Genomic DNA, 23,309 nt, shown 5'->3' with positions numbered 1-23,309 from the left:
AATTCAATTTCCAATCAATTGAGTCCTCTTTGAAGTTTCTACGACAACGCTATCTGTAAAATACCGTGTGAAGTTACTGATATTCTGTTTCGGGTTGAGGTCGGCAATGAGTTTTTGCTTTGAAGGCACCCAGTGCATCCTCCCATCCTCTACTAAAGATAAATTGTAGGGGCTCAGAGAGTCCCTACCCACCAGTTTATTTATGCACGGGAAAACAAAGTCTTTTACCGAGTCATGGATTTCCATGGGTATTTCACCGTCAATTTCAAAAACCCATCCCTGTGCCCCATTCTCCTCAACGGTAGCAATGTTGGGGAAATTCGAAACACATTGATTGTTAAGCCATTTGTAATTCCCACACGGCAAACAGTAGTGAGACATTGCCGATGGATAAAGGGAATTCATATCCGAAAAAACTGCGTCTGACTTTTCATCGGTGTGCTGTCTGGTAGGATCAGTTTTCATGATACGATCCCAGTGAAAAACATACCCACCCCTCAGTGATCTCTCTACAAACAGATGCTGATCCACATTGGCGATCATACCTATTTCTTCTTTGCTGATTTTAAGTATAAGGTCCATCACCAGATGAGGAGTGGAAAAATAATAACCTAAATCCAACCCGAAGTCCCCATAGATTTTATCCGTATTTTCTCACACAATGTCCAAAAGAGTGAGTACGGCACTAGCCAAGCATAGTTTACAGTAATCCCACCCATTTTTACACCCACCCTTTGCCCGGCTGTGAGGGGGTTGTCATCCTCAAAGACCTAATTTACAGAACTTTCAACTACGTTAAACAAAATGGCCATCTCAAACTTTGATTGGGTGGGGTTGGGGAAATGACGGGCGTGAGAGGGGTGTTAGTTGCCCTCCAATCCCTTTCTACTATTAAAAAAAGCTCTAGCCATTTCAATTTCCCATAGATTGACCCATTTTTAAGTTTCTACGACAAAGATCACAATTACAACTTTAAATGCCCACAAGGCATAACGGACAACCCTGCGCCTACTGGCTGGCAGGGGGGGGGGGGTTGTCAGCCTCACATACCAAATGGTCAGAACTTTCAACTACGGTGAAGAAATTTGCTAGCACACAAGTTTGATAGGATTTTGTCGAGGACCGGGTGGGCGTGAGAGGGGGGTTAGTTGCCCTTCAATCACTTTTTGAAATAACTACGACAACGATTTCTATAGAAACCTTATAGGCCCCAGGGCATAACTTATAACCCTTGACCTGAGGGCTGCGAGGGGGTTGTCACCCTCAATGACACAATGTCCGGACCTTTCAACTACGTTGAACAAAATCGCTATCTCAAAATTTTGATTGGAGGTGTTAGTTATCCTCCAATCACTTTCGACTATTAAAAAGGGCACAAGTCCTTCTTTTCAATCGAATGAGCCCTTTTTGAAGTTTCTACAACATCACTATCTATAAAAACCTTATATGCCCCCAGGGCATAACTTATAACCCTCACCCCGAGGGCTTTGAGGGGGTTATCATCCTCAAAGACCTAATTTCTAAAACTTTAAACTACGTTGAGCAAAATGGATATCTAAAAAATTTGATTGGATGTGTTTGGGAAAAGCGTTGAGCGTGAGAGGGGGGTTAATTGCCCTCAAATCACTTTGGACTATTAAAAAGGGTAGTAGCCCTTTGAATTTCCAGTCGAATGAGCCCTTTTTCAAGTTTCTACAACAAAGCTTTCAATAAAAACCTTATATTCCCCCAGGGCATAACTTACAACCCTTACCCTGAGGGCTGTGGGGGAGTGTTATTCTGTAACATTTAATTTCCGAACCTTTCTACTATTTTGAACAAAATGGCTATCTCAAAATTTTGATTGGATGTGTTTGGATAAATGGTGGGCGTGGAATTCAATTTCCAATCAATTGAGTCCTCTTTGAAGTTTCTACGACAACGCTATCTGTAAAATACCTTATATGCCCCCAGGGCATACATTACAACCCGTGCCCTGAGGGCTGTGGGGGGTTGTCATCCTCAAAGACCTAATTTCCAGAACTTTAAACTACGTTGGACAAAATTATTGAGTTCAACGAAATATTATAGAAAAATTTTGATCTCAAAATTTTGATTGGATGTGTTTGGGGAAAAGGTGGGCGTGAGAGGGGGGTTAGTTGCCCTCCAATTACTTTCGACTATTAAATAGGGCCCTAGCCCTTTGAATTTCTAATCGAACGAGCATTTTTTGAAGTTTTTACGACAACGCTTTCTATAAAAACCTTATATGAGTAGTGTGCTAGGTGCTGATTTGATGTCTAGTCGTATAAAGCGACCAATCCCTCTATATTATGGACCTATAAAGCGAGCAAACACGTTATACTTGGAACTAGATATTCAGGGACGAGACTGTGTAATGCAACCAGAGTAGTTTCTGAGGCAACACCAATTTTCTGGGTCAATCAGAGATGTTTCTACTAACGGTAGTCCATAGGAGAATAGTAGATACGAAACTAGATTATATAATATGCCTTATGAGGGACAGGCCAATTGATACAGAGGGTACAAGACTTGACAGACATGTTTTTCTAGGTTCGATAGCCAAAACTATAGATCGTCAAATTGCGTATTCAAAGATGGTCTCTTTGTAAAAATATTAGTTTTGGCCCCGAGGTCATATAATCATGTTTTTTCAGTATAAATTAAGATGCAATTAGTTTTTCTAGATCAGTTGAAAAAAACAACTTGAAAGGATAAACTTTTATTGTTAAATTTATTCGTTTGTTTGAATAAGTCATTCAGCGAGTAAAATATATTAATTGCTCCGAATAATTATTTTCTCTGATATTGAGATTAGATGGAGAATTCTATGAGAACGCATGTGAGTACATTTTTTTTATGCTGTATTAAAAGAATCCATTTTGTGTTGGCATTAAGTCTTCAATGGCCTATATTGAACTGCGGTACAAATATGCTATTATCAGATAATGAAAAACTAAGTTTACTGTTACACGTGCAAATTCTTCTTAATGTTAGCTAAGATGTATCGGGTTTATCTGCAGTCCCATCTAAATCCCTTTTCAGCTATAGCGTTGTAAATCGATTTGATATATTTATGACGAATTTTGTCTCTTCAGTCAGTCTTGCGTCTGAGCAGTATCCTGAGTCTCACCAGGATGTTCTTGGTGTTTTTCTTTTTTTGGCCTCACTCTTGTTCCTGGTCGAATTCTCTTTTCAGTTTGAGTTGGAATTAGAAAACCTTTTTCTTCCCATGCTTTTAAACTTAGCGTGTTTCTCTGCTTTTCCTTTTTTTGCTTTGCTGTAAGTACTGATCTATGGACCTTACGTTTTTGTTTTTTTTCCTGGCTGGAGGCTGGAGCATTGATAGTCATAGCCTCATTGGATGGTTTGGGTTCACTCTTTTCTCTAGGATGAGATTTGAGCTCATCTTTATCTTGCCTTGAAGTTACATCCAGTTTGGATTCTTTAATAGCTATTTTATCTGAAGTTATCTGCTCCTCTTCTATTATTTCGCCAGAAGGAGTAAGTTTACTGTCACTAAGCTCCTTTGAGGCTGGAGCATTGATAGTCATAGCCTCATTGGATGGTTTGGGTTCACCCTTTTCTCTAAGATGAGATTTAACCTCATCTTTATCTTTTCTTGATATTACATCCAGTTTGGATTCATTAATAGATATTTCTTCTGAAGTTATCTGCCCCTCTTCTTTCGTTTCGGCAGCAGGAGTACCTTCACTGTCACTAAGCTCTTTTGAGGCTGGAGCATTGATAGTCATAGCCTCATTGGATGGCTTGGGTTCACTCTTTTCTCTATGATAAGATTTAAGCTCATTTTTATCTTTCCTTGAAGTTACATCCAGTTTGGATTCTTTAATAGCCGTTTCTTCTGAAGTTAGCTGCTCCTCTTCCTTCGTTTCGGCAGCAGGAGTACCTTCACTGTCACTAAGCTTCTTTGAGGCTGGATCATTTATGGTCATAACCTCGTTGGATGGTTTGGCTTCAGTCTTTTCTGTAAGATGAGATTTAAGCTCATCTTTATCTTTTCTTGAAGTTACATCCAGTTTGAATTCTTTAATAGATATTTCTTCTGAAGTTATCTTCCCCTCTTCTTTCGTTTCGGCAGCAGGAGTACCTTCACTGTCACTAAGCTTCTTTGAGGCTGGAGCATTGAAAGTCATAGCCTCACTGGATGGCTTGGGTTCACTCTTTTCTCTAGGATAAGATTTAAGCTCATTTTTATCTTTTATTAAAGTTACATCCATTTTGGATTCTTTAATAGCTGTTTCTTCTGAAGTTATCTGCTCCTCTTCCTTCGTTTTGGCAGCAGGAGTGCCTTCACTGTCACTAAGTTCCTTTGAGGCTGGAACATTGATAGTAATGGCCTCATTGGATGGTTTGGGTTCATTCTTTTCTCTAGGATGAGATTTAAGCTCATCTTTGTCTTTCCTTGAAGTAAAATCCATTTTGGATTTACTAAGCTCTTTAAAGGCCCACCAGACTGCTGTTCCGGCACATGAAAGTGGAATCACAATGGCAGCTTTGAACATTTTATCAAATATGTTAAAACTAGTACATATTCTTTTCATATACTTACTAGTGCTGTGAAACCATAGTTCACTCTTTTCTCTAGGATGAGATTTAAGCTCATCTTTATCATTCCTTGAAGTTACATCCAGTTTGGATTCTTTAATAGCTATTTTATCTGAAGTTATCTGCTCCTCTTTCTTCATTTCGGCAGCAGGAGTACCTTCACTGTCACTAAGCTCCTTTGAGGTTGGAGCATTGATAGTCATAACCTCATTTGATGGTTTGGGTTCAGTCTTTTCTCTAAGATGAGATTTAAGCTCATCTTTATCTTGCCTTGAAGTTACATCCATTTTGGATTTACTAAGCTTTTTAAAGGCCCACCAGACTGCTATTCCGGCACATGAAACTGGAATCACTACGGCAGCTTTGAACATTTTATTAAATATGTTAAAACTAATACGTATTCTTTTCATATAATTACTACTGCTATGAAACCGTAGTATATATATGATAAAAATGACGTCATTCTTGTCGCACTTTTATGACGTTCATACCAAGAGTGATATCACATTATCTGCACTGGTTTGATGTTTATAAAATTTGAATCGGATTCATCAGTTAACATGACGTCATGCTAACGGTATTGTTATCATCAAAGGAAAAATAATTAGATTGCTGATACCAAAAGCATACTCGAGAAATATTTCGTCAGTCCTCTAATCAGTTTTTTTTAAGGCCAGTAATCAAACAGTTCATGGTAACGAACTGTATAGTAAGAGCCACCCGGCTCAATAGTAACCAAAACTGCGGATTTTATATATTTAAGTTTCGTCAAGGTAAGTCTTACCCATCGAAATTTACGAGCCTGAGAAAATTTGCCTTAGTTTTGAAAAAAGAGGGAAACAACTCCTAAAAGTCATAGAATCTTAATGAAAATCACACCATCAGATTCAGTGTATCAGACAGCTTACGGAGACAAAGCCATAATAGGAACTGATATAATACAGGAACTTACGTTTAAGCATTATAGGAATATTCTGTTATACGTAATAGGAATTGATTCTGTAATTATCAAGAGTATTCAGGAGAACTAATTAAAATTGATTGATTGTTTAATAGACAATAATATTAATTGCTAGAAGTCACAGCGATTTAGATTCTTCAGTATTATAATTATTAAAGGGAAATGTTCAAGTTATACTTATTTTTCAATAAACTGTAAATGACGCTTTTTTAGGAGAATTAGGAAGTTTGGGAGGTCGCGCCTTTTTATGGTTACATTTTTTTAAAGACACAAAATTACTATAGGCACTATTATGTCATATAATATCATGCGACTATTCTTGGTTCATATTTAATTTAATGTTTTAATACAAAAAATGCAAAACAAGCTCATGTATAATAATATAATACAATAATTGGTCAGATGAACACATAATAATATAATTGGTAATAGTTGAAATTATGCTAACAGAAATAGCGTACCGTAGAGATTTAGTAATATCCCTTCGACAGAATTCAGAAATATTATTTTTTCAGGAATCCAAAATTAATGTAAGTAATTAATTAACAGAATTAATTAATGTAATTAATGGAATTCCAAATATCATTAGTAGAGCTATTTCCTTTTGAAACCCAAATGTCTGGCCATTAAAGATAATCAGAGAAGACATGATACAGGCGATGTTCTGCATACTTATTCTTCCAGTCACTAAGCTAAACAAAATTAGTGCCCTGTTAGAGCTAATTTTTTCTTAGGAATGCTTATCAAACAGTTCGTGGTAACGAACTGTAAGTAAGGAGCGACCCGGCTCAATAGTAGCCGAAACTCTAAAAAACGGAATTTTGATACCAATAGATACAGCAAAAGAATTAAATTTCTATGCTGATTTCAAATATATAAGTTTCGTCAAGTTTAGTCTTACCCATCAAAAGTTACGCACCTCAGAAAATTTGCCCTATTTTCGAAAAAAGGGAGAAACAACCCCTAAAAGTCACAGAACTTTAGTGAAAATCACTCTATCAGATTCAACATATCAGAGAACCCTACTATAGAAGTTTCAAGCTCCTATCTGCAAAAATGTGGATTTTTTTTTTTTCCAAAAGAAAGATAACGGATGCGTGTTAATTTTTTTTTTTTTGTGTTACCCAGGGGTGATCGTATAGATACAGTATTACTAGAATATCGTGAGAGGGTTCATTAGAACGGAAATAAAAGTTCTAGTGTCCTTTTTAAGTGACCAAAAAAATTGGAGGGCAACTTGACCCCTCAACTTTTCCCACAGTGGGAAAAGTTAATTACTCCCTGAGAAGTTAAATAGAAAATACACTAGATCCGGTTTTGGTATGTAATGTATTATTTTTTAACTTTGCTACATGGAGGCCATCTCTGATTAATCAAGGCGTGAAAGTTGAACGATAAGCAACTAGTTTTAAAAAGGAATTTGCAGAGCGAAATTGTGAGCGCGTTATAATCTTGAATTAAAAAAATATGTGGTTATTATGGATTTTCATTTATGTAGTATAGTAATAGGTTTTTGTTTTTTGCACGCTCACCGGCTCTTGCCCCCCCCCCATCCAGAATTACACAAAACTATCTGATAAATGCACTTACGTTAGAAATTGTAGATAGCTCATTAGAAGTGCCATCTGTATCTGAAGGGGGCGCAAAGCAGATTACACTCTCCCTCCTCAAGTTCAAAGATCTGATTAGGTTCCTGTCAGTGCTATCAGAGCCGGCATCTAGCTTCGGTCGCTTTTGGTCGGGACTTTGAGCATCAATCTCCTGGAATAAAAACTAATTTTCAGTTTTTTTCCTGAGATAACTTATATACATAAATAGTTAAACTCATAAAAAAAGAAAAAAATTTGACTATCAACACAAAATGGATTCTTTTAATACAGTAAAAAAAAGGGGGTTGTCTCCTCCTCAACAGATATCTCCTTGAATTAAATTGTTTAGTTCTTTTGACAAAAAAGCTTCTTATTGCTCCATATAAAAGACCCTTAGAGTCATCCGTATTTTTTAATTTTTAGTAAATATTCTAACAGACAAAGTTCGTCATAAATACATCAAATCGATTTACAACCCATATACCTGAAAAAGGATTTCGATGGGACTGCATGATAAACCGGATATATCTTAGCTAACATTAAGAAGAATTAGTAGGTGTAACAGTAAACTTTGGTTTTCCATTATCTGATAATAACATATTTACACATCAGTTCAATATGGGCCAGTGAAGACTTAATGCCAACACAAAATGGATTCTTTTAATACAGTATAAAAAAGGCGGTTGTCTCCTCCTCAACAGATAGTTCCTTGAATTAAATTGTTTAGTTCTTTTGAAAAAAAGCTTCTTATTGCTACATATAAAAGACCCTTAGAGTCATCCGTATTTTTTAATTTTTAGTAAATATTTTAACAGACAAAATTCGTCATAAATATATCAAATCGATTTACTACTCTATAGCTGAAAAGGGATTTAGATGGGACTCCATGATATACCCAATATATCTTAGCTAACATTAAGAAGAGTTGACACGTGTAACAGTATACTTTGTTTTTCCATTATTTGATAATAGCATATTTACATATCAGTTCAATATAGGCCAGTGAAGACTTACCAACACAAAATGGATTCTTTTAATACGGTATAAAAAATGTACTCACATGCGTTCTCTTAGAGTTCTCCATCTAATCCCAATATCAGAGCAAATAATTAATCAGAACGATTAATATATTTTACTCGCTGAATGACTTATTCAAAGAAACGAATGAATTTAACAATAAAAGGTAATCCTTTCAAGTTGTTTTTTTTCAAATGATCTAGAAAAACTAATTGCATCTTAATTTATACTGAAAAAAACATGATTATATGACCTCGGGGCCAAAACTAATATTTTTACAAAGAAACCATCTTTGAATACGCAATTTGACGATCTATAGTTTTGGCTATCGAACCTAGAAAAACATGTCTGTCAAGTCTTGTACCCTCTGTATCAATTGGAATGTCCCTCATAAGGCATATTATGCAATCTAGTTTCGTATCTATTATTCTCCTATGGACTACCGTTAGTAGAACCATCTCTGATTGACCCAGAAAATTGGTGTTGCCTCAGAAACCAGCCTGGTTGCATTACAAAATCTCGTCCCTGAATATCTAGTTCCAAATATAACGTGTTTGCTCGCATTATAGGTCAATAATATAGAGGGATTGGTCGTTTTATACGACTAGGCGTCAAATCAGCACCTAGCACACTACTCATATAAGGTTTTTATAGAAAGCGTTGTCGTAGAAACTTCAAAAAATGCTCGTTCGATTGGAAATTCAAAGGGCTAGGGCACTTTTTAATAGTCGAAAGCGATTGGAGGGCAACTAACCCCCCTTTCACGTCCACCTTTTCCCCAATCACATCCAATGAAAATTTTGAGATCAAAATTTTCCTATAAAATTTCGTTGAACAAAATAATTTTGTTCAACTTATTAGTAATTTATGGAAATTTTGTTTTTATGGATGACAACCCCCCCCCCCCCCCCACTCCTCATGGCGAGGAGGCTAGTGACTGCCCTGAGGGCATATAATGTTTTTTATAGATAGCACTGTCGTAGAAACTTCAAAAAGGACTCATTTGATTGGAAATTGAAATCCACGTCCACCATTTATCCAAACCCATCCAATCAAAATTTTGAGATAGCCATTTTGTTCAAAGTAGTTGAAAGGTCCGGAAATTATATCTAAGAGGATGACACTCCCCCTACAGCCCTCAGGATAAGGGTTGTAAGTTATGCACTGGGGGCGTATAAGGTTTTTGTTGAAAGCTTTGTAGTAGAAACTTGAAAAAGGGCACATTCGATTGGAAATTCAAAGGGCTAGTGCCCTTTTTAATAGTCAGTGATTTGAGAGCAGTTGACCCCCCTCTCACGCCCAACTTTCCCCAAACACATCCAATCAAGATTTTAGATATCCATTTTGCTCAACGTAGTTTAAAGTTTTGAAATTAGGTCTTAGAGGATGATAACCCCCTCAGAGCCCTCGGGGTGAGGGTTATAAGTTATGCCCTGGGGGCATATAAGGTTTTTATAGATAGTGATGTTGTAGAAACTTCAAAAAGGGCTCATTCGATTGAAAAGAAGGACTTCGATTTGAAAAGATTTCGATTGAAAAGAAGTGCCCTTTTTAATAGTCGAAAGGGTTTGGAGGATAACTAACACCCCTCACACCCACCATTTCCACAAACACATCCAATCAAAATTTTGAGATAGCCATTTTGTTCGACACAGTTAAAAAGTCTGGAAATTATGTTTTTGAGGATTACACTCCCCCAGCCCTCAGGGTAAGGGTTGTAAGTTATGCCCTGGGGGCACATGAGTTTTTTTTAAAAAGCGTTGTCGTAGAAACTTCAAAACGAATCATTCAATTGGAAATTGAAACGGCTAGTGACCTTTTTAAATAGTCAAAAGTGATTGGAGGAAAAGTAACCCCCCTCTCTTACCCACCATTTTCGCAAACACATCCAATCAAAATTTTGAGATAGTCATTTTGTTCAGTGTAGTTGAAAGGTCCGGAAATTGAGTCTTTGAGGATTACAACCCCCTCATAGCCCTCAGGTCAAGGGTTGTAAGTTATGCCCTGGGGCCTATAAAGTTTTTATAGAAATCGTTATCGTAGTTTTTTCAGAAAGTGATTGAAGGGCAACTAACCCCCCTCTCACGCCCACCATTTCCTCAAACAAATCCAATCAAAATTTTTAGATAGCAAATTTCTTCAACGTAGTTGATGCTTCTGGAAATTAGGTCTTTGAGGATGACAACCCCCAGCCCTCAGGGCAAGGGTTGCAAGTTATGCCATGGGGGCATATAAGGCTTTTGTTGAAAGCGTTGTCGTACAAACTTCAAATGGCTTATTCGCTTGGAAATTGAAACGGCTAGTGCTTTTTTTAATAGTTGAAAGTGATTGGAGAGCAATTAACATCCCTCTCACGCCCATCATTGCCCCAAACACATCCAATCAAAATTTTGAGATAGCCATTTTGTTTAACGTAGTTAAGAGTTCTGGAAATTAGGTCTTTGAGGATGACAGCCTCCTCACAGCCCTCAGGGCAAGAGTTGTAATTTATGCCCTGGGGGTATATAAGATGTTTATAGAAAGCTTTATCGTAAAAACCCGAAAAGAGTCATTCGATTGGAAATTGAAAGGGCTAGTGCACTTTTTAATAGTCGAAAGTGATTGGAAGGCTTGACATTTTTATAGTAAAGATCGATGTTGGTAAAATGTATTATTATTTTTTTTTTTTTTTGTTTAGACCAGGGAACTTCGTATCGAAGGTGTTGTCGTAGGAACTTCGAAAAGGACTCATTCGATTGAAAACAGAAAGGGCTAATGCCTTTTTTGATAGTCGAAAGTGATTGGAAGGCTCGACATTTTTATAGTAAAGATCGATGTTGGTACAATGTATTATTATTTTTTTTTTTTTTTTTTTTTAAACCAGGGAACTTTGTATCGAAGGAGTTGTTTTAGGAACTTCGAAAAGGACTTATTCGATTGAAAATAGAAAGGGCTAATGCCTTTTTTAATAGTTGAAAGTGATTGGAGGGCAACTAATCCCGCTCTCAACCCCATACACCCATTTTCGCATTATGTTTAAAAACTGAATGTTTCCTTAAGATTAAATCAAAATGCAATGTGTTAATGGTAATTACCAATAAGCCATCATAGCAGTATACCAAGAATGACTGAGGGTATATGCTCAAACTTTCGGGGCTACTTCTGCTCTTAAAATTTAACCAAATCAAAATAGAGTAAGTGTATATAAGCTATCAAAGAAAGTAAACAGATTTTTTGCGAATGGTATCAAGTTTTCTATTTCAGGTCAACTAGATGAGGTTTAAAACTAAATGAAACACTGCCATTTGTATCAAGACTTTCAAAAAGGTGTACTCGTATGTTGTTAAAAATTGCTGAAAAGTTTTTTCCAGCATACAAATAGCAGGCCAAACTACAAAGTCTTAAAAAACGAAAATATTTAAAGAATTATTTTCTTTTTCCCTGAAAAGGCTGTGTCAATATAAAACGAACAGAAATTAATAAAAAACTTTACACAAAACAAGTTTTTCAAAGAAAAGTAAAGAACTCCATTAAACAAAAATGAGCAAAAATAAAGTCAAATAATCTTCCAAGCGTAAAACTACCACAAATCAGCATCGATAAATAAAAGTCAAACTCAAAACGAACAGAAATTAAAATAAATAACAGAGTCAAACTTAAAACGAGCATAAATTAACATGAGTAGGGCTCAAAACCCTATGCCTTCCCAAGACCAGAAAATAATTTGCACTTTACTGAAAAAAATACAAATGAATGTGCATTGTCAGTATAATATACATATACTGATATTTAGTAATCAAAATGTTAATATTATTTGATTTATTAAAGTTATAAAAGTAAAAACTTTATATTTTTTCAGTAATTTTGATAAAAATTTTGAATGGGTGACTTCGGGAAAAAAATGAGCGTGGGAGGGGTCAAGTTGCCCTCCAATTTTTTTGGTCACTTAAGAAACGTACTAAAACTTTTATTTCCGTTCTAATGAACCCTCTCACGATATTCTAGGACTACTGGATCGATACGATCACCCCTGGGGAACTCAAAAAAAAAAAAATTAACACGCATCCGTGATCTTTCTTTTGGAAAAAAAAAAAAAATCCACATTTTTGCAGATAGGAGCTTGAAAATTCTATAGTAGGGTTCTCTGATATGTTGAATCTGATAGAGTGATTTTCACTAAAGTTCTGTGACTTTTAGGGGTTGTTTCTCCCTTTTTTCGAAAATAGGGCAAATTTTCTGAGGTGCGTAACTTTTGATGGGTAAGACTAAACTTGACGAAACTTATATATTTGAAATCAGCATAGAAATTTAATTCTTTTGCTGTATCTATTGGTATAAAAATTCCGTTCTATAGTGTTTCGGCTACTTTTGAGCCGGGTCGCACCTTACTTACAGCTCCTTACCACGAACTGTTTGATAAGCATTCCTAAGAAAAAATTAGCTCTAACAGGGCACTAATTTTGTTTAGCTTAGTGACTGGAAGAATAAGTATGCAGAACATCGCCTGTATCATGTCTTCTCTGATTATCTTTAATGGCCAGACATTTGGGTTTCAAAAGGAAATAGCTCTACTAATGATATTTGGAATTCCATTAATTACATTAATTAATTCTGTTAATTAATTACTTACATTAATTTTGGATTCCTGAAAAAATAATATTTCTGAATTCTGTCGAAGGGATATTACTAAATCTCTACGGTACGCTATTTCTGTTAGCATAATTTCAACTATTACCAATTATATTATTATGTGTTCATCTGACCAATTATTGTATTATATTATTATACATGAGCTTGTTTTGCATTTTTTGTATTAAAACATTAAATTAAATATGAACCAAGAATAGTCGCATGATATTATATGACATAATAGTGCCTATAGTAATTTTGTGTCTTTAAAAAAATGTAACCATAAAAAGGCGCGACCTCCCAAACTTCCTAATTCTCCTAAAAAAGCGTCATTTACAGTTTATTGAAAAATAAGTATAACTTGAACATTTCCCTTTAATAATTATAATACTGAAGAATCTAAATCGCTGTGACTTCTAGCAATTAATATTATTGTCTATTAAACAATCAATCAATTTTAATTAGTTCTCCTGAATACTCTTGATAATTACAGAATCAATTCCTATTACGTATAACAGAATATTCCTATAATGCTTAAACGTAAGTTCCTGTATTATATCAGTTCCTATTATGGCTTTGTCTCCGTAAGCTGTCTGATACACTGAATCTGATGGTGTGATTTTCATTAAGATTCTATGACTTTTAGGAGTTGTTTCCCTCTTTTTTCAAAACTAAGGCAAATTTTCTCAGGCTCGTAAATTTCGATGGGTAAGACTTACCTTGACGAAACTTAAATATATAAAATCCGCAGTTTTGGTTACTATTGAGCCGGGTGGCTCTTACTATACAGTTCGTTACCATGAACTGTTTGATTACTGGCCTTAAAAAAACTGATTAGAGGACTGACGAAATATTTCTCGAGTATGCTTTTGGTATCAGCAATCTAATTATTTTTCCTTTGATGATAACAATACCGTTAGCATGACGTCATGTTAACTGATGAATCCGATTCAAATTTTATAAACATCAAACCAGTGCAGATAATGTGATATCACTCTTGGTATGAACGTCATAAAAGTGCGACAAGAATGACGTCATTTTTATCATATATATACTACGGTTTCATAGCAGTAGTAATTATATGAAAAGAATACGTATTAGTTTTAACATATTTAATAAAATGTTCAAAGCTGCCGTAGTGATTCCAGTTTCATGTGCCGGAATAGCAGTCTGGTGGGCCTTTAAAAAGCTTAGTAAATCCAAAATGGATGTAACTTCAAGGCAAGATAAAGATGAGCTTAAATCTCATCTTAGAGAAAAGACTGAACCCAAACCATCAAATGAGGTTATGACTATCAATGCTCCAACCTCAAAGGAGCTTAGTGACAGTGAAGGTACTCCTGCTGCCGAAATGAAGAAAGAGGAGCAGATAACTTCAGATAAAATAGCTATTAAAGAATCCAAACTGGATGTAACTTCAAGGAATGATAAAGATGAGCTTAAATCTCATCCTAGAGAAAAGAGTGAACTATGGTTTCACAGCACTAGTAAGTATATGAAAAGAATATGTACTAGTTTTAACATATTTGATAAAATGTTCAAAGCTGCCATTGTGATTCCACTTTCATGTGCCGGAACAGCAGTCTGGTGGGCCTTTAAAGAGCTTAGTAAATCCAAAATGGATTTTACTTCAAGGAAAGACAAAGATGAGCTTAAATCTCATCCTAGAGAAAAGAATGAACCCAAACCATCCAATGAGGCCATTACTATCAATGTTCCAGCCTCAAAGGAACTTAGTGACAGTGAAGGCACTCCTGCTGCCAAAACGAAGGAAGAGGAGCAGATAACTTCAGAAGAAACAGCTATTAAAGAATCCAAAATGGATGTAACTTTAATAAAAGATAAAAATGAGCTTAAATCTTATCCTAGAGAAAAGAGTGAACCCAAGCCATCCAGTGAGGCTATGACTTTCAATGCTCCAGCCTCAAAGAAGCTTAGTGACAGTGAAGGTACTCCTGCTGCCGAAACGAACGAAGAGGGGAAGATAACTTCAGAAGAAATATCTATTAAAGAATTCAAACTGGATGTAACTTCAAGAAAAGATAAAGATGAGCTTAAATCTCATCTTACAGAAAAGACTGAAGCCAAACCATCCAACGAGGTTATGACCATAAATGATCCAGCCTCAAAGAAGCTTAGTGACAGTGAAGGTACTCCTGCTGCCGAAACGAAGGAAGAGGAGCAGCTAACTTCAGAAGAAACGGCTATTAAAGAATCCAAACTGGATGTAACTTCAAGGAAAGATAAAAATGAGCTTAAATCTTATCATAGAGAAAAGAGTGAACCCAATCCATCCAATGAGGATATGACTTTCAATGCTCCAGCCTCAAAAGAGCTTAGTGACAGTGAAGGTACTCCTGCTGCCGAAACGAAAGAAGAGGGGCAGATAACTTCAGAAGAAATATCTATTAATGAATCCAAACTGGATGTAATATCAAGAAAAGATAAAGATGAGGTTAAATCTCATCTTAGAGAAAAGGGTGAACCCAAACCATCCAATGAGGCTATGACTATCAATGCTCCAGCCTCAAAGGAGCTTAGTGACAGTAAACTTACTCCTTCTGGCGAAATAATAGAAGAGGAGCAGATAACTTCAGATAAAATATCTATTAAAGAATCCAAACTGGATGTAACTTCAAGGCAAGATAAAGATGAGCTCAAATCTCATCCTAGAGAAAAGAGTGAACCCAAACCATCCAATGAGGCTATGACTATCAATGCTCCAGCCTCCAGCCAGGAAAAAAAACAAAAACGTAAGGTCCATAGATCAGTACTTACAGCAAAGCAAAAAAAGGAAAAGCAGAGAAACACGCTAAGTTTAAAAGCATGGGAAGAAAAAGGTTTTCTAATTCCAACTCAAACTGAAAAGAGAATTCGACCAGGAACAAGAGTGAGGCCAAAAAAAGAAAAACACCAAGAACATCCTGGTGAGACTCAGGATACTGCTCAGACGCAAGACTGACTGAAGAGACAAAGTTCGTCATAAATACATCAAATCGATTTACAACGCTATACCTGAAAAGAGATTTAGATGGGACTGCATGATACACCCGATATATCTTAGCTAACATTAAGAAGAATTGGCACGTGTAACAGTAAACTTTGTTTTTCCATTATCTGATAATAGCATATTTACACATCAGTTCAATATAGGCCAGTGAAGACTTAATGCCAACAAAAAATGGATTCTTTTCATACAGCATAAAAAAAAAATGTACTCACATGCGTTCTCATAGAATTCTCCATCTAATCTCAATATCAGAGCAGATAATTAATCAGAGCAATTAATATATTTTTCTCACTGAATGACTTATTCAAACAAACGAATAAATTTAAGAATAAAAGGTTATCCTTTAAAGTTGTTTTTTTCAACTCATCTAGAAAAACTAATTGCATCTTAATTTATACTGAAAAAACATGATTATATGACCTCGGGGCCAAAACTAATATTTTTACAAAGAGACCATCTTTGAATACGCAATTTGACGATCTATAGTTTTGGCTATCGAACCTAGAAAAACATGTCTGTCAAGTCTTGTACCCTCTGTATCAATTGGCCTGTCCCTCATAAGGCATATTATATAATCTAGTTTCGTATCTACTATTCTCCTATGGACTACCGTTAGTAGAAACATCTCTGATTGACCCAGAAAATTGGTGTTGCCTCAGAAACTACTCTGGTTGCATTACACAATCTCGTCCCTGAATATCTAGTTCCAAATATAACGTGTTTGCTCGCTTTATAGGTCCATAATATAGAGGGATTGGTCGTTTTATACGACTAGACATCAAATCAGCACCTAGCACACTACTCATATAAGGTTTTTATAGAAAGCGTTGTCGTAAAAACTTCAAAAAATGCTCGTTCGATTAGAAATTCAAAGGGCTAGGGCCCTATTTAATAGTCGAAAGTAATTGGAGGGCAACTAACCCCCCTCTCACGCCCACCTTTTCCCCAAACACATCCAATCAAAATTTTGAGATCAAAATTTTTCTATAATATTTCGTTGAACTCAATAATTTTGTCCAACGTAGTTTAAAGTTCTGGAAATTAGGTCTTTGAGGATGACAACCCCCCACAGCCCTCAGGGCACGGGTTGTAATGTATGCCCTGGGGGCATATAAGGTATTTTACAGATAGCGTTGTCGTAGAAACTTCAAAGAGGACTCAATTGATTGGAAATTGAATTCCACGCCCACCATTTATCCAAACACATCCAATCAAAATTTTGAGATAGCCATTTTGTTCAAAGTAGTTGAAAGGTCCAGAAATTATATCTAAGAGGATGACACTCCTGAGAAAGGCCCAAGGTTAAGGGTTGTAAGCTATGCCCTGGGGGCATATAAGGTTTTTATTGAAAGCTTTGTCGTAGAAACTCGGAAAAGGGCTTATTCGATTGGAAATTCTAAGGGCTAGTGCCCTTTTTAATAGTCGAAAGTGATTTGAGGGCAATTAACCCCCCTCTCACGCCCAACTTTCCCCAAACACATCCAATAAAATTTTTTAGATATCCATTTTGCTCAACGTAGTTTAAAGTTTTAGAAATTAGGTCTTTGAGGATGATAACCCCCTCACAGCCCTCGGGGTGAGGGTTATAAGTTATGCCCTGGGGGCATATAAGGTTTTTATAGAGGGTGATGTTGTAGAAACTTCAAAAAGGGCTCATTCGATTGAAAAGAAGGACTTGTGCCCTTTTTAATAGTCGAAAGTGATTGGAGGATAACTAACACCTCCAATCAAAATTTTGAGATAGCGATTTTGTTCAACGTAGTTGAAAGGTCCGGAAATTGTGTCATTGAGGGTGACAACCCCCTCGCAGCCCTCAGGTCAAGGGTTGTAAGTTATGCCCTGGGGCCTATAAGGTTTCTATAGAAATCGTTGTCGTAGTTATTTCAAAAAGTGATTGAAGGGCAACTAACCCCCCTCTCACGCCCACCATTTCCTCAAAAACATCCTATCAAAATTGTGTGATAGCAAATTTCTTCAACGTCGTTGAACGTTCTGAAAATTAGGTCTGTGAGGATGACAACCCCCCCCCTGCCAGCCAGTAGGCGAAGGGTTGTAAGTTATGCCTTGTGGGCATATAAGGCTTTTATTGAAAGCGTTGTCGTAGAAACTTCAAAAGGGCTTATTCGATTGGAAATTGAAATGGCTTGTGCTTTTTTTAATAGTTGAATGGGATTTTAGGGCAACTAACGCCCCTCTCACGCCCACCATTTCCCCAAACCCATCCAATCAAAGTTTGAGATGGCCATTTTGTTTAACGTAGTTGAAAGTTCTGGAAATTAGGTCTTTGAGGATGACAACCCCCTCACAGCCCTCAGAGCAAGGGTTATAATTTATGCCCTGGGGGTATATAAGATGTTTATAGAAAGCGTTGTAATAGGAACTCAAAAATGGCTCATTCGATTGGAAATTGAAAGGGCTAGTGCATTTTTTAAGAGTCAAAAGTGATTGGAAGGCTCGACATTTTTATAGTAAAGATCGATGTTGGTAAAATGTTTTTTTTTTTTTTACCAGGGCACTTCGTATCGAAGGAGTTGTCTTAGGAACTTCGAAAAGGACTTATCCGATTGAAAATAGAAAGGGCTAATGCATTTTTTAATAGTCGAAAGTGATTAGAGGGCAACTAGTCCCCCTTCTATGCCCACCCTCTAACTTTCCCATTATGTTTAAAAAAGAAATATGGGCTTAAGCTGAAATCAATATGTAAAGTGTTAATGCTAATTCCCAGAGAGGTATATCAGTAATATCCCAAGAAAGACTGAGGGTATTATGTTCAAACTTTCGGGGTTACTTCTGCTCTTACAATTTAACCAAATCAAAATAGCGTAAGTGTATCTAAGCTATCAAAGAAAGTAAACAGATTTTTTTTTGCGAATGGTATCAAGTTTTCTATTACAGATCAACTAGAGGAGATATGAAACTAAATTACACACTGCTATTTGTATCCACATTTTTAAAAGGGTGTATGTTGTCAAAAATTGCAGAAAAGTTTTCTTCAGCATACAAATAACAGGCCAAACTATAAAGTCTTAAAAAAAGCGAGAAGATTTAAAGAATTATTTTCTTTTTCCCTGAAAAGACTGTGTCACTATAAAACAAACAAAAATTAATTAAAAAACTTTTTCCACAAAATAAGTTTTTCAAAGAAAAGTAAAGAACTCCATTAAACTAAAAATAAGCAAAAATAAAATCAAATTATCTACCAAGCGTGAAACTACCAAAAATCAGCATCGATAAATAAATGAAACTCAAAACGAACAGAAATTATAATAAATAACAGAGTGAAACTTAAAACGAGCAGAAATTAACATGAGTAGGGCTCAAAACCCTATGCCTTCCCAAGGCCAGAACATAATTTGCACTTTACTGAAAAAAATACAAATGAATGTTCATTGTCAGTTTAATGTACATATACTGATATTTAGTAATCAAAATGTTAATATTATTTGATTTATTAAAGTTATAAACATAAAAACATTTACATTTTTTCAGTAAAGTGCAAATAAAAAAAAAAAAAAAAAAAAAAAATACATTGTACCAACATCGATCTTTACTATAAAAATGTCGAGCCTTCCAATCACTTTCGACTATTAAAAAGTGCACTAGCCCTTTCAATTTCTAATCAAATGAGCCCTTTTTGAGTTTCTACGACAACGCTTTCTATAAATATCTTATATGCCCCCAGGGCATAAATTACAACTCTTGTTCTAAGGGCTGTGAGGGGGTTGTCATCCTCAAAGACCTAATTTCCATAAACTTCAACTTATTTGAACGAAACGGATATCTCAAACCTTTGATTGAATATGCCTGACAAGATGGTTAGAATAACAGAGGTGTTAATCGCTCTCCAATCACTTTCAATTATTAAAAAAGGCACTATCCTTCTCAATTTCCAATCGTATGAACCCTTTTTAAGTTTGTCCAACAACGCTTTCAATAAAAACCTTATATGCCCACAAGACAAAATTTAAAACCCTTGCCCTGAGGGCTGAGGAGGGGGGTTGTCATCCTCAAAGACCTGTCACTGTTTACGGGTCTAGGCGTTTATCCCCTCTCCCATGGAAAAACCCTCCCTAAAAAATACCCCCTCGCGGAAAATTTGGTTTTCCAAATTAGAATATATTATTTGAGTTCTGTTATTTTTTAGTTTAGTTGAGAAGTGCTGATGAAAGTAGAAAAGAGGAATTAATGTGTAAGTCTTGTCCCCCTCCGTGCAATATGTTCTTCTCATTTAAAATCCTCCTGAAACTCCCCGCCCTCCCTTCAGAAAACCCACGCGAAAAATGTTTTATGCTTCCCAACAACAAACATTATCTGTAAGCAATAGATAAATTACAAACTTGAAAAGGTACTTAAACTTCTGCAATGGGTTCTCTTATTGTTATGTAGCTAGGAAGAGAAGGAGATACCTCAAAGGGTGCATTTTAGTCCCAAAATATCTCAGCTCTCACAGAGCCTACAGATAATTACAGAATTAATTCTAAGGGAAAGACAAGAGGAGGATGGAGGTAGAAATTGTTTTATAATCCCCAGGCAGTTTTAGTCTTTTTTATAAGTCGAAAGGGATTGGATACCAACAAGCCGCAAGGGGGTGTTTCTTGCGGATAGGTATTTTCCAGGGGGGGGGGTATTTTGTGAGAGGTGGTATTTCACAGAGGTGTTTTCCCAGGGGGGAGTTGCCCTCCAATCACTTTTGACTTATAAAAAGGGCACTAAAACTTTCAATTTCCAATCGAATAACAAAACATGATTAACAAAAAAAAAACCACAGTCCTTGGGGCAAGGACTGTAGGCTATAGCAAGCTACCCATTGTTAAAACTTAAGGTTTTTATAGAAGGGATGGTCGTACAAACTTTGGAGAAGGCTCATTCGATTGGAAATTGAAATTTCACGTTCAATTTTGAGGAATCAAAGGTAATCAGAGAACAATCAGCCTCTCCCTCTTAACCGCCATTTTCCCCCCAAATGGATCCAATCAAAATTACAAAAATAATTATTTGTTCAGAATAGTCTAAAGGTCAAGTAACCATGCCTCTGGGGTTAACAAGGCCACCAGCAGCTCCGGGAATAAGGGCTGTAAGTTAAACTAGTTATTCAATGTTAACACATAAGGTTTCTATGGAAAACATTTTCGTATGAACTTGGGGGGAAGGGGTGCTCATTCGATTGGAAATCAAAAGTTCCAGTGCACTTTTCAAGAGTTAAAAGTGATCAAAGGGCTTCCACCCCCACCGTATTTTCCTCCAAATACATTTGGTTGATAATTTTGAGATGACCATTTTATTTAAAACAGTTCAACGGTTAAATAACTATGCCTCAAGGGTTCACAATCCCTAGCCCCTGGTGCAAGGGCTTTAAGCTATGCAACTTACTTGTTGCTAACATACAAGGTGTTTTTTTTATCCAGAAAAGAGGGCATGTTTAATTCTACAAATAAAGAAAAGCATGGAACATTAAGGTCAAACCTTAGGGAAATGTCAAGAAGAATGCCAAACACAATTAAAAACTCTTTTTTCCTTTATTGGTTGTGACAAGGAAATACCAGCAATATTTACAATGGCTGATTGTATCAGCCATTGCATCGTTCGGAAAATGTTTAGGCGTATCTTCAACTAAACCAAGAGGTACTATGTGCATTTAGTTTTACAAGAAGTCGTATCTGCAATGTGTCGAGAACAGCTGAGGGTATGAAGTTTAAACTTTCTGGGCATGTTGAAGGAATGTTGAAAAAAAAAGGCTGGAGTGCAACCAGTCCCCCTCCCATGTCCTTCTTAGCTGCAATCTCCTCAAAGACATCTGATCAAAATTCGTTCTAGATTCACAAAGGTTAAATATCTTTCCACATATGTTTATCTTAACGTCCAGAAAGGTCTGATTCATCTGTAAAAAAGAGATATAAATAAGCTTTAATGGTTTATGACATTGGATCTTCTTTTTTTTGCAAAAATAAAACAAAGCTTTTTTATAAATGATGTTAACAGACGTTTATATCATGACTTTAAGAAACAAACAATTACAACAAGGTTGAACATGTAAAAATTCTAACTTGTGTTTTGCCCAATTATATTGCCTCATATTCCTAGAACACTGAAAAACAGGGTTCGATAGTTCAGTTGCACGATGGTCCGGTTGCACGAGGGTTCAATTGTTCGGGGGTTCAGATGCCCGGTGGTTCAGGTACATGAGGGTTCAGTTGCACGGGGGCTCGGTTATACAGGCGTTAGTTGCACGGTTGTTCAGTTACACCAGTGGTTTCCAAACTTTATTTACCACGGCTCCCTTTAAAATATTTGATCATATGGAGCCTCCCTTTTGTTTTATAAAATAATATAGACACGAAAATATTTAGTAATACGAAATTTATTAAGATAAACTATTACAAACAAAGAAACAAATAATAATTTTAAATTGTTGTCTTTTAATGAGATGGATGTGCTTGCCTATTAGCACAAAGTCTGTCAAATGTCGGTGTCAATGATGAGATGGCTACACAAAGCTCATCTTCTACAACCAAACGAACGCAATATTTCAATTTTATTTCAGCTAGTGCAGCAAATCCTGTTTCGTACAAATAAGATTATAAGAACGGCAGCAATACTTTTAAAGTTTTATTTGACAAAATATCACATTCACTCTTAATGTCTAGCCAAAATTGAATTAGAGGCCCATTCTGAAAATTTTGTTTGGAAGAAGTATCTGATTTAGATAGAGCATTCAAACTAGGTGGTAGTTTTTCTGTGCTTCAGCTTAATGTTCAGGGTCTTTATTCTTCGTTTGATGAGTTGAATAAAAGTGCGTAGTGGCCACTCTGATTTTATTGGTCTTTGTGAGACATTCCTTGATTCGAAAAATGAATCTCTATTGCATCTCCCTGGGTACAAGATGGAATATTTGAATCGAAGTAGGATGGCTAAAGATGGCCTTGCTGTTTATGTTTCGGAATACCTTCCGTACTCTGTTACATGTGACCTGTCAAGAAATGAAGAAGGACTTTTTGAATCCATATTTATTGGGATTAAAACCCATGCTAAAACTTTGATTGTTGGTAATACGAGGGGCGTTCAAAAAGTTCGTAGAACTGCATACAAAACTTTATTTCATAAAAACAAAACCATCACTACTTTTCAATATAGTCTCCCCTAACTTCAAGGCACTTACACCACCGATGCTCAAGTGCCGCAATTCCAGCTTGGAAGAAGTCTTGTGACTGGGAGTTGAACCACTGATCCACGGCGGATATCAGCTCCTCACTGTCACCAAAACACTTTCGACGAAGGTCGGACTTCATGGCACGAAACAGGTGGAATCCGCTTGGGGCCAGATCCAGACTGTAGGGTGAGTGATCCAACTGTCCGAAGCCCATCTGAATGATTGTGGCTTGTGCCACGCGGTTCTTGTGCACCAGCGCATTGTGATGAAGAAGGACAACACCACGAGTCAGTATTCCTTGTCTCTTTGTCTTGATTTTCTCGCGCAACTTAACGATCAGATCTAAGTAATATGCACCAGTGATGGTAACCTTCTGGGCAGGTACTCAATTAGCAGGAGACCTTTTGA

The 23,309-nt window shown here is 36.3% G+C and overlaps 1 protein-coding gene across 1 annotated transcript in view; it reads right to left on the bottom strand.

The window, feature by feature from the left end:
- The window catches only part of pns (DENN domain containing pinstripe), a 228,216-nt gene that overhangs the window by 166,307 nt on the left and 38,600 nt on the right, over positions 1 to 23,309 (bottom strand). The window lies entirely within an intron of this gene.

Source organism: Artemia sp. Qi Xiang Cuo, chromosome 9, assembly GCF_049724085.1.
Source record: "Artemia sp. Qi Xiang Cuo chromosome 9, ASM4972408v1, whole genome shotgun sequence".
NCBI classification, from domain to species: Eukaryota; Metazoa; Arthropoda; class Branchiopoda; order Anostraca; family Artemiidae; genus Artemia; species Artemia sp. Qi Xiang Cuo.
The sequence above is the reverse complement of the archived record's forward strand: the minus strand, read 5'-3'. Positions and strand labels throughout refer to the sequence as shown.